Below are 12,645 nucleotides of genomic sequence, written 5' to 3'. Positions count from 1 at the left end.
GCCACTCTTCCTAGGCATTTAGAGTCTAATTAAATGCGGTAAATTTTCAAAGTGGATTAGTAATCATGTCACATTTGTTAACTTTCACACATGCATGTTTATTATGCTAATGCTAAACAAACTTGTAATTACCCATACTGAGCACGGAGCATGTGATATTTATGAAAGGAGAGACACAGCTGGGATGGACTCTGTTCTATTCCTCCTCTCTTTCTCTCTTTGCAGATAGTGTGTGTGTTTTGTTGGACAATGAGACAGATGGAACCCTTAAAACTAAGCAAAATAAGTAAAGACAGCAACGGTCTGTTAAAAAACAAACATATGGCAAACAAAGGCATCTTCATTTTTAGTGTGAAATGTTGTTGTTGTACTGCTACTACTACTACTACTACTACTACTACTACTGCTACTAATACTAATTGTTATTATTATTATTATTATTATTATTATTATTATTATTAGTGTGAGAGCCCTATTGGAATTGCTCCGTTTATTAGGGCGCAAGCGCCGTGGTGTGATTAACTCTCAGAATTGCTCTGTTTATTATTATTATTAGTAGTAGTATTACTATTATTATTATTATTATTATTATTATTATTATTATTATCCAAAATGAATCGCAATTTTGAGGGCCTAAACATGTTAAAAAACAATGAAACTTTGAACACGTGGCAGAAGTGGCGAAAATTTACGTCTGATATAGGTTTCAGAATTAGGCCTGGCAAAATTGCTCAATAGCGCCACCTAAACAGCTGTTTGAAGTGTTGAATGAAGTGCCCCTCGAGCTATTTTTCACGTACATGTACGAGATTCGGTAGACACATGTAGCATCCCAATACCTACAAAAAGTCTCTTGGAGCCGAAACCCAACAGGAAGTCAGTTATTTAGAATTTTCTCTGCAATTTTTGTGCCGTTTTTGCCATTTTCAGCCGTTGTATTTTAACAAACTTCTAAAGATTTCATCAGATCAACCCTAAATTTGGTCAGTGTAATCTAAAGCCCTTTGTCAGAGCCGATCCTCCCTATTTGCAAATTACGCATGTTGCGTAGGGTCCCCGAAACACCATGGGGGCCCTTTGCTCTCAACGATTATTTCATTTTAGTTTCGTTTTTGATTTTGGCCAACGGTCATGAAAATATGAATGTTCCTTTCTTTAATGCGGTGCGCTGTTGCCCTTTCTATGCAACATCCAAATCAGTCAAATCATATACAGTCTCCCGCCGTTCTTGCTCGATACTAAAAAACGGGTTAAATTCGCAGTAAGTGCGGAAGAGACACTATTCCCCAAGCGCTTTCCGTGAGCGCAATTCGAGACGGACTGAAACACGGACAAATATATGCTATTTTGCACTTTTTATATGCCAAAATATCCGTCTTTGTTAGTTTTCACTAAACACAGACAAATATGTCTTTAGTGAAAATAAACAGTTTGAAAAGTAATTGAATGCTAGTTAGTATCTGTGCTGAATTAGTCACTGCTCTTCATTGAATATTGTATAACTTTATGAATCAATTTATGTTTAATTTATATGGTGAAGTCTATGCACTGCTTTATTTTTACATTTGATTACTTTAATCAATTTCTGTATACTAGGTTATTATAGGCTAAATTTTTTAATTGTTAAAATTTTTAATGAATGCACAGACATCATGGTTTCAGTTTCGTGATGGAAAGGGAAGTTGCTTTAACTAGTCATACAATGTCCAATCTGCCCCAAACTTCACACATTTGGTAAGAGTCCTGGCTTGAACACATCTATAGGCCAATATTCCATTATAATCAAAGTGCTATCTCCTGGCAACAGGAAATGACTTGTTTTACACTAACTTAAACATGCAATGTCCAATCTGCCCCAAAATTCACATGTTTGGTCAGAGTCCTGGCCTGAAGACATCTACATGCCGATATTCAGTTACAAATCTTTTGTTCAATGTATTTTGATTTTGCTATTTTGCTCTGAACCCATTTTAGGATAATAGGATCTATGACATCAGTATGTTTGTTTATTGTTTGTGATTTGAACTTTGCCTCTCTCACTGTATAACCCCCCTTAAAATTCACTCAAATCATTCCTAGAAAGAGCTAGAGATAAAATATTTACATGAACAGAAATATAATTTTCTCTAGCTGTGACCATTACCTTTCAAATGAAGGGTTCTTAAACTGTCAGTAGAAGAGGCAGGTGGGAGCCCTGAATGATTCTCTCCTTCATGTTATTCCTCTGTTGAGAATATGACAACACCTGTTTGAAATGTAACAGCTCAGCATGTGCCGTCTGACACACACTGCTCTAATCTACTCGCCAAAGCTCTTGTGTTCCACTAAATCTCCTTGGCAAAGGGTCTTAAGGGAGGAAAGAATGGTAAGCATGCTTGATTTAATTTAAAAAACTTGACATTTAACATTGAATTTAACATAAAGCATAGCTGTGTAAATCTTAATCACTAGACAGTGGCTTGAACAGATGAATAGTAAAATTCAGAGCATAGGGAAACGTAATAATCCAAAAACACTACAAATACATAAAAAGATTAAAAGGTATTTAGTTTACTCCATTAAAATGCAGTAATGCGTTCAAAAGCCAACTTTTTTCTTTCTGTATCTGTTCCTCCATTCCTCAATGGGAAGTCCTACCTGCTAAATATCACATGACCCTGCAATCTTTCAAATGTAATATTCCCTTCTTTCCCATGGGGCATATTGTAGGTGCATTGCACACCACTAATGGAGAGTGGGATGGACGATAATGCGCATTGCTTCAGCATTTCCCGTAGTTTCTGCCCCCCAGGCATCGCACATTGTTCATCAATGCTTGCCCAGTTCATTATAGCACTTAGAGACAGGCTAGGTCATAGCATCCAAGCTCTGGGAGAGTGATACATGCTCACACAATAGGCCATCATTTACCACACATCTCTGCTATGTAGTACTGTGCTGCAGCCTTGCCCTTTTGCTATTCATCACAGCTAATGTTTTAATATTGGCACTTTAACAACAGAGAGGAGTTCATCTCCAACACAAACACACATTAATGGAATTATTTAATTTGATATATAAAGATTGAATTGAACATCAAAAAATGACATGATGGACCAAGGGAATGGATGATACTTTTATTTACAAATGACTTTAAGAGTGTCTGCAGTATTATGAAGTCTATGAAAATTATGAATAGAAATGGACATAGGAATGGGAAAAAGAAAAATGCATTGTTCGTTTTGGTTCGCAAACTTTAGGAATGCTTCCCATGTAGTATTAAAGAAAATATTTAATAGAATGAAGTCAAGAAGTCAACGAGATCAAGATTCTATTATGTGGCTCACACATACAGTAACACACCTTAACAATAAAGAACACTGAATAGCCTGGTTGGGTTGAATCAGTGGAGAAGCTCTCATGGAACTAATACGCCCTAACTGTGAAAAATCGAGCAATATTATCCTCAATAGCTTCGCGCTGTAGGAAGCTCTATTGATTGTGTGGTCAATATAAAAAATAGCCTCCAACATGCAATTTTATTCAACCTCTATTGCTGAATGTGCTAGGTCAACTTTCTCTGCAAAATAAAGTGGAGGACTTCCTACAACTTTACATTAGTTCAGAGAAGATTGTTAATGTCTGGTTTCACTGCTGCTAAAAAAAAACAATTACACAGCAATGGTTCACTCCTGACATGGATCTTAGAAGATTCTGGCTGCTGTCTTTTCATTATATTGTTTGTTTAGAACGCAGCACTGCAAGGATTAATGGGGCTAGAATACAAACTGTCACTTATTGGAGTAGTATAGCCCAAGCTCTAAAATAATTGTTTTAAATTGATGATGCATTGTTCTGTGTGGTAATTTGCTGCCGGAGTTTATTTGTATGTTTCTTTTAAGTTACCCTGAAGTATTAATTACTTGCTTGTGTCCTTTGCGTGTTTTGTTCTTTTTTATTTTTTTTATTTTTCTTGGTATTTATGCTGTCATCCAACATTTGCAATGTTATTATTTAAAAAATAAATAAATAAATAAATAAAGTGGAGGACATGGTTTGACGGATATAAATGTATAATTTATAATAAACACTGCACAGCTTTATAATGGTTGCATGAATAAGTGCCCTGCCATGTGCTCTCCAGCCAATAAGGAATGTGTGACTGGATGTAGCTGTCTAATGAGTGCAGAATTTAAATAATAATTAGAACAGAAGCACATTTCTATATTTATTTTCATTGGCTGTACTCTTTCATGCCCGGATCTGCGGCTTGAAAGAGGGAGTTTAGCTGGTGTTGTGAGCATATTCCAATCAGTCTCCTCCAATCAGTGATTGGAATGTGAAAAGTACCCTCATAAGATCCAACTGATTCAGATGTACAAGCGCCATCCGTGAAATAATTAACTGCTTGATATTGCTGTCAAAACCCATGTGCATAGTTAAAGTATATGATCCACATGCACAGGGACAGAGTTTTTCTCACTGGTGGAGGCCAAAATGTCACAGTGGTGCATAAAAGCCTCATTAAATTCCCAATTATTCACATTATCTGTAGAGTTACTCTACAGAATATACAGAATATACAAATCCTTGCCAAAAGGACAAAGTAGTTTCAAAGGGAGCAGTGCACCTTCTCTTCAGCATGCAGAATAGAGAATTGACAGGGCTTTGACAATGAAGACCATGCACAAGCCTGATGCATGGTGAAGGGAGTCAGACATTACGTTTCTATTTCCACTAAATCAATCAGCAGGAGCGTGCAGCAAGCTTTCCCTTCCATCTCTTCAAACTGAAATCAAATCTCTTGTTGTCATTAGGGAGACCCGAGAGATATTCCCTTGCTCTCTGTCACATTATGTAGCAAGAACCAAATGTTTGAGCTCTTGTCATATTTAGCTCATGCATTCGCTCTGCTGCATATCAAATCAGAGAAAAAATAAATAAATAAATACGTCAAAAATAAAAATGTGACAAAATATCACTCCATGCGGTGCAAATGTTTATTTCTGGTGGGGATTTCAGCTTGCAAGAACAATAACAACACAGGGTTGAAAGACAATAAGGAAAATGTAGAGATTAAGATAAGTCAGATTTGTTTCTGATGGAAAGCCAGTTTCCTTTCGAACGGTCTCTCCCGTTGCATCGCTGACACTTATGGGGCAACTCCTGTTTACTCTAATACTGAAGCCTGATTTGTTCACGTTCATGTAACTGTAAAAACCAATGGCGCTTCAACCAACCAAAAGGGGAGGAGCCGACTATATAAGTTGGCTCAGAGTGCCATTTTGTCAGAATTTTTCTCCTTCAGTGACGAAGATCATCTCCTCGCTGACTCTGCAAGCAAGAAGCCGAAGAAGAAGAAAGAAGCTCAGCCTGCAGTTCACCACCATGAGAAGGAGCCCCCGGTAGCGGAAGAATCCAGAAGCCTTCCCCTGTGGCTATGCGGTGTATTTAAGCAAATTTCTGAGCAAATTTCCAGCGGCGTTGTTTCAAATGTCGCGCTGCAAGTGTGACTCGGACAGGGAACCCATTCAGAGGCTTCGCTCACCAGTACGGAGTGCTCTCACTGCGAGAGCATGAGTCTCGCCCATCTCCGCTCGTTGGTAGCCTTCTTTAATGAAGGCGGTCCTCCCCTCTCCGCTCTCCCGTTTCCACTCTCCCCTAGGAGGAAGAAACAGCAGAGCAGCGGGGTTTAAACACCAGGCTAGAGTAAACTCAAGCCAGTGTAGCTCCCGCGTACTTCACTCCCCAGTGAAGTACTTCCCGTTGCCAGAAGGCTCCATCCTTTCAGCAGCCTGCTAAGCCTGTGCCGCCTCAGTCCCAGCCTAAACCTGAGCCTGGGCTTCAGTAACGCCCTTAGATGGCAAAACTCTACCTGTTTCCAAAGCGTCAAGGTCCCCACCCCAGAGTGACATTGGACCCTGAGCCTCAGAAGCAGTCCTCATCAAAACACAGAGAGGAAGAGTGTCAGTTCTCGCCGAGGCTGGAACTCACTCGAAGAAGTCTCATGCTCACTCTCCATCCCTCCACTTAACATTGAGTGATGGAAGCCCCATTGAAGCTGGGCCTGTCCTTTCCATTCAGTATGAGCCCATGCAAACTACCACTGTGATAGTGGACCTACATACTCAAAAGAGCATTTTTCCTCTCCTCATAATCATGAATGTCATATACAGTGTTGGGCAGTAACACATTACTTAGTAACGTGCTACTGTTATTTGATTACTTTTTACTAACGGAGTAATCTAACGCGTTATAATTTTCAAAATAGTAATTAGAGTATAGTTACAAGCCGAGGTCTCTATACGTTGTTGCTGCATTACATTGCCGACAGAATGCAGTGTTTTATAATCTAGAGATTGTAAAAAGGATGTAGCACATGCACTGTCGAGTCAAGTGCCAGTGGATTAGAGACCTGCTCTCCCGCGAGACCCGACTCAACAGAGTGCGGCGCGGGACAAGATGGGCGAGTGCTGCTGCAGGCAGACACTCGTGTGTGTGTGCGGGGTGCGGGATGCGGGAGAATAAAATGATTCACGGGACTCCCGCAAAATAGAAATATCCAAATATAAAATATCTAAAACAAATGTAATGTTACTAATTACTAATTACTTTTGAAATAAAGTAATCAGAACAGTAACGTGATTACTTTTAAAAGGAGTAATCAGTAATCAGTAATTTGACTACATTTTCAGAGTAACTTGCCCAACACTGGTCATATATGCAAGTATGCCCTGAGGACTGGTTTCTATAAAAAAGACGCTTATCTGAAAGACGCTTACTTTCACATACAGATAGCCCCCCATCACAGACCGTTCTTGAGATTCGCATTTGAGGTAGTGGCCTATCAGTATACAGTCCTACCACTCGGACTGTCTCTGGCCCCACGCACTTTTACAAATTGCATAGACGTGGCTCTTTCCCCTCTGAGAAAGATAGGAATCTGCATTCTAAATTACCTCGATGATTGACTGGTCTTAGCCAGATCAGAACGGGAACTCATCGCTCACATGTCGCTGCTGCTCAGCCACCTGGAGCGGCTTGGGTTGAGAATTTAACCAAGAGCTCTTTGTATACCAGCCAGTGAGTGGTCTTTCTGGGGACAGTTAGTGATTCTGCATGAATGCGGTCATGGATTAAGCCGGAACGCTCCCTGACTATTCAGCAGCTAGCGGCGTCTTTCAAACTGAGGACTTCGCGTCCCCTCAGGGTTTTCCAGAGGATGCTCGGCCTCATGTTGGCCGCTTCCTCTGTAATTCCTCTGGGCCTGCTTCACATGAGGCCTCTTCAGTATTGGCTCAAAGCCCATGTCCCGTCCCACGCTTGGCGCCTGGGACGCTTTCATCTCAGGGTAACCCACTGCTGAATCAGAGCTGTGGCCCCTTGGAAAACTCCTCGCCTGTTTCAATCAGGCAACCCATTGGGATTGACCTCCAGAAGGAAGATGGTCACAACAGATGCACCTCTTCGCCTCAAAAGACAACTTTCACTGCCCAATTTATTTTTCGAAACATCGAGATGCCCTGGCCCACAACTGGCTGAGAGCTCACCTGTATGCCTTTCCTCCAGTTCCCCTTCTTCCTCAGGCCATCAGTTGGGTCAGGGAAGTCAGATGCTCACTCCTCTTGGTGGCCCCACTCTGGAGGAATCAGATGTGGTTCCCCGAGTTGATTCAGCTGCTATCGGCAGCCCCTTGGCCGATACTATTAGTATAAAAAAAAATTATATTACAATAAGGAAAAATGTTTTACTTAGCAAAATTGAGAGATGTAAGGTGGATGACACTTTGTAGTAAATAAAAAAAAGGTTAACACAGCCTAATTTGCTTGGTTATGTGAGCCATTACCTAAATTACCTCCCAAAGTGATTCAAATGCTGCTAATAATGACATTAACAGTACAAAATATCCCTAAACTGCAACAAGGACAGTCAATATTTCACACACAGTGTCCATGTTGCTTATACTATGTTATCAATTGCAATAATATAACAGTGTGTCAGAATCAAATAGTTAAAAATAATTCCACATGATGTATTTGTATTTCACTAGCATTACTAATACTTCCTTATGTACAGTACATAGAGCAGCATTTATGTACCCCAAGCCTTCATTGGCCATAACCACATATTCCCACTGCTGTACATATCACAACAGGGGTTATGTGATACATGGATCAAATTCTTGTCAGATCTGGTAGGATCTCAGCAAAATTGCTTATGAAAAAAAAAAGAAAAAACATGAAGATAAAACAGCAACTCAGATTTCTGGTTTGAGGCAGAGACTCAGTAGGGGACTTATACTATGCATGCCCTCTGTCCTGGCACACCAATGGCCAGAGGATTCATTTACACTTAGAGTGCCTGATTTCATGCCTTTCTAGTCTTTGGAGATCTGCTTTGAGTTGAAATAAGACCATTTGTGTTGTTCAAAACCTGTTAAGGTCCAGAATGACAAGACGTCTTTAGTTTATAGTATAGATTTAGCAAAGAAAAGAAAACTTCCGAAGTGGTAACAGTTTTTCAGGATTTGTGGATGTTATTTGCCCTCCAGTTACTGCTGTCGTTTATTTATTAACTTGTTTATTTATTTATTTTGTATTACATTTATCATTGATGCACAGAAACACATATTGGATGATGAGAGAGAAGTAACACAAGCAAAACTGAGTAACACAATATTGCTGTTTCTAATAAATGCTGTTCTTTTGAACTTTACATTCATCAAATAATCCAGGGGGAAAAAAGTATCATGGTTTCAACAAAAATATCAAGCAACATACCCGTTTCAACTCTAATAATAATTAGAAGATTCTTGAGCAGCAAATCAGCAAATTAGAATGATTTTTGACACTGAAGACTGGAGTTTGCTGCAAATTTAGCTTTACCATCACATGAATAAATTATATATTTAAAAATATTAAGTTATTTTAAATTGTAATAACTTACAGTAAATGTTAATTACTGTGTGTACTGTATTTGTGATTAACTAAATGCAGCCTTGGTGAGAGACTTATTTCCAAAATATTAAAATAATCTTGACAATCATACACTTTTGAACAAAAACACCCAGTAATGATGTTTTCTTAAAGGGGTCATATGATGCGATTTCAAGTTTTCCTTTCTCTTTGGAGTGTTACAAGCTGATTGTGCATAGATAAGATCCCTGAAGGAGAGAGAGAGAGACAGGGTCACATCAAAGTGGTGTCAGCTGTCTTAACCGTGGCTTGTGTACTGCACAGACATACCAGCTTCATCACTGTGTCTGTCACGTGACCCTGTTCCCCTTTCGGGCTCTGTCTTTACATTTATTTTGAAAGATGAAGCTCGCGATTATGGTAAGGGGCGTTACATTTCCGACGAGTGCTTGCGGTGTTCGGCCAATCACAATGCACTGGGTCAGCTGGCCAATCAGAGCAGACTGCGCTTGTCGGAAGGAGGGACTTTGTAGAAAACGAAGCGTTTGAGAGAGGCGGGGCATAGAGGACCTACAATAATGTACAGTATTTGAAAAGTAATGTGTTTTTTGAACATTAAAGCATGTCAACATATTCTGTTACACCAAATACACAAAATAATGATCTTTTAAAAAAGCATCATATGACCCCTTTAATGAACGAAACCGTGTTTTAGAACAAATCTTTTAAATGAACAAATTGTGAATGAAAACTGAAAACTGAAGGAACATGTTAGATTTGCCTTGTCATTTGCATGGTTGCCTAAACACTGTTTCTGGAGTCTCTTAGTACACATGTACACACACTAATTTTAATAAAAGGTTGTTTTTTTAAGCCTTGTTTTGGTTGTGAACGACTATCCCTCATGCACTGTTTGGGTCTAGTGAGACCCCAAAGTAGGTTTGCTTGAAGACCCCAAAGCATTAAAAAAATGTAAAGCAAATTACATGAACCGAATGTTTGAAAGATTATTCTACTATGTGTCAAAAACTGTTAGACATAATAGATAAATAAATAAATAAATAATATCATTCATATCAGCTATCATATCATTCATGCAGGCATCACTAGTGCAGTACTTAGAAATAATAAGGCAATTGATAAAGTCTCCACAAAAAGCTTGTCATCTCTTTTTTAAAATAGTACCAGAATGTCGTGATATTTCACATTAAGAGGCAGGCAGGCAGCCCAGTACAATATTACTCACAGAACACCTTTCCAGACAGAGTACTCCATGGACAGCTGTTGGCTGTGATGCCTAATTATGGCATGCCATTTCTACCATAGCTGCCTGTCAAATATGTAACACTAAAGCTTAAAAACAAGCACACCGGGAATCAACTGACATTCTGAACTGAGCCAGGCAGGACCCTTTGGACAGCATTCCAATGCTGCTCTTCTTGTTGTGAGCAGGATGAAACAATGAAAACATTGTTGTCAATACCTTCAGCCACTTAAAAAGAAACCCAAAATGCAACATTATTCCTCGGGAAACAACAAGTACAGCCTAGTTATCTTGATTAATTGCTGCTGTATGCAACAAAATTTTAAAGTTCAATTTAAATACTTCCCTTGTGGGTGCTGCCTAATTGTTGTAGTGAGTGCAGTTGAGTGAAGTCAATTTCTTCTTTCTGAAGAATAGCAAATTAACAAAGATTGAAAAGATAATGGACAAACATTATTCTTCAGTTTACTTCAGCATTGCTTGACACACAGAATTCACAAACATGTTTCTAGCTCAAGAAAGGCCTACTGATTAAAAAAAAGGAACTTCTGTGGGTGTTTGTGACCTTTGTTCAGCACAACTTACACATCCTGACCACTATCAGTGTAAGTCTAATGATTGACAACGTGACATTTTCTATCGGTAAAATGTCAGATTCAGCTTATTGTATGGCAGACAAAACGCTGTAATGGAATTCACTCCCTTTTTAAACCTTAGCAGTGAACAACATATAGGAACTCCCTGGGGAAATCAACCGCAGCATTTAATATGTTCTGCCCACGGTCTGTGAAGAGGTGTGGACCTTGGCCGAACTCACACTACCAGAGATGAATTCATCATGAGCACATATCTTTACTCCCACAGGGGCAGTCAGACGGTGATCACTTCTTCTCATAGATATCTTGAACATGGTGAGTAATGATTATTAAACTGTGTAAACACTACAGTTTCCCTTTGAAAAAGAATGCCTGTGAAGACACCATCTGAAAAAGTGAACAACTTAAAAACAAGGGGTTGTACTCTAGGCAAGCACATTGGAATCAACAGGAGTTGTGGTATAATGTTGATTACCACAAAAGTGTTTGTTCCTTTTCTTCTTAAAAAATAAAAAAACAACAACAACAACAACAACAACAACAACAAAAAAAACACTTACAATGAAATTGAATAAAGACAATTCAAAAACAATAAAATACTGACTCGATAGTAGAGCCTTAAGATGTGAACAATAGGCACATTAACATGATTTTAGTGCGAAAAAATACTTATATGTAAAGTTATATCCAGTTGTACAACTTTGTCATGGTAACAAAGTCAAAATCTCTAAAACCACCATAAAATTAACAAGCTCAAACAAATAATACACACATTTTAACAGAAATTAACGGAAGGGATTAAAAAAAAAATGTATAAACCACATTTCTGCTTTCATGTTCCCCAAAAATCTATTTACTTCCAGTGTAATGTAAATGTACTGTAAATACTCAGGTATACTTATTTTGTTGTTTTCCGTTCCGTAAGGTAAGTATACTTAAGAGTCACATCATAACCGTTGACACTGGGTTGAGTCAAAATGAATAACTTTCTTACTGTACAATACTACTCATGTACTAGCATGTAGCAGAAATCTGCATGATTAGGGACTACAATTATTAGCAAAAAATGAACAACCTCAGGTGTGATACAAGTAAGACTTTATTAACTACATAAACACTTAAACTAGTCTAACATACACCTACACATACACACACACACACATACACACACACACGCATACAGTTGGTATAGGAACATGATTAAAGCTTAGGCAGTAAAGAGAAAATAAATAAAGCATGAAGCTATGGGACCATTGGATATTCAGCAGATCTGCAGCCTCAAGGAAACATCAGCTTCTTAGTTCAAACACAACTTTGTAAAAAGGTGCAAATGATACTTAATGTATCAACAATCGGTTTGCATAACCAAAGAATTTCTGCACAAACTGTCAGAAACCGTCTCAGGGAAGCTCATCTGCATGCTCGCCATCCTCATCGGGGTCTCGACCTGACTGCAGTCCGTCGTCGTAACCGACTTGAGTGGGCAAATGCTCACAGGTGTATTTTATTGATGGCATTTTGAATGCACAGAGATACCGTGATGTCATTGAATAGCAGAAGCAGGTTATAAATGGCAGATAAGAAGTCTTTACTGAGTTGAGCAAGGATACTGATGACGGTGTTCTCTGTTACCAGGTTTTGGAGAGCGTGAGATGACGGAAGGTTTTCCTAGGAGCTGATATCGGGTATCGGATGCAGGTAAGTAATTGGATAACACACACAGGAACACCAGGACAAGTCTAAGGAGATCAGGAGACTTGGACCATGATGAGATCCTGAGGCCCATTGTTGTGCCATTCATCCACGACCATCACCTCATGTTGCAGCATGATAATGCACGGCCCCATGTTGCAAGGATCTGTACACAATTCCTGGAAGCTGAAAACATCCC

The 12,645-nt window shown here is 39.0% G+C and overlaps 1 long non-coding RNA gene across 1 annotated transcript in view; it reads left to right on the top strand.

The window, feature by feature from the left end:
• The first annotated feature begins 3,838 nt into the window (after window positions 1-3,838).
• The window catches only part of LOC107669778 (uncharacterized), a 19,216-nt gene continuing 10,409 nt past the window's right edge, over window positions 3,839-12,645 (top strand). The window contains exon 1 of the long non-coding RNA XR_001632034.1: window positions 3,839-3,908. This is a non-coding gene — a long non-coding RNA (uncharacterized LOC107669778). The remainder of the gene's footprint in view (window positions 3,909-12,645) is intronic.

Source organism: Sinocyclocheilus anshuiensis, unplaced genomic scaffold (assembly GCF_001515605.1).
Source record: "Sinocyclocheilus anshuiensis isolate Anshui unplaced genomic scaffold, SAMN03320099.WGS_v1.1 scaffold752, whole genome shotgun sequence".
Taxonomy (NCBI): Eukaryota; Metazoa; Chordata; class Actinopteri; order Cypriniformes; family Cyprinidae; genus Sinocyclocheilus; species Sinocyclocheilus anshuiensis.
This window is presented reverse-complemented; position numbering and strand designations above follow the sequence as displayed.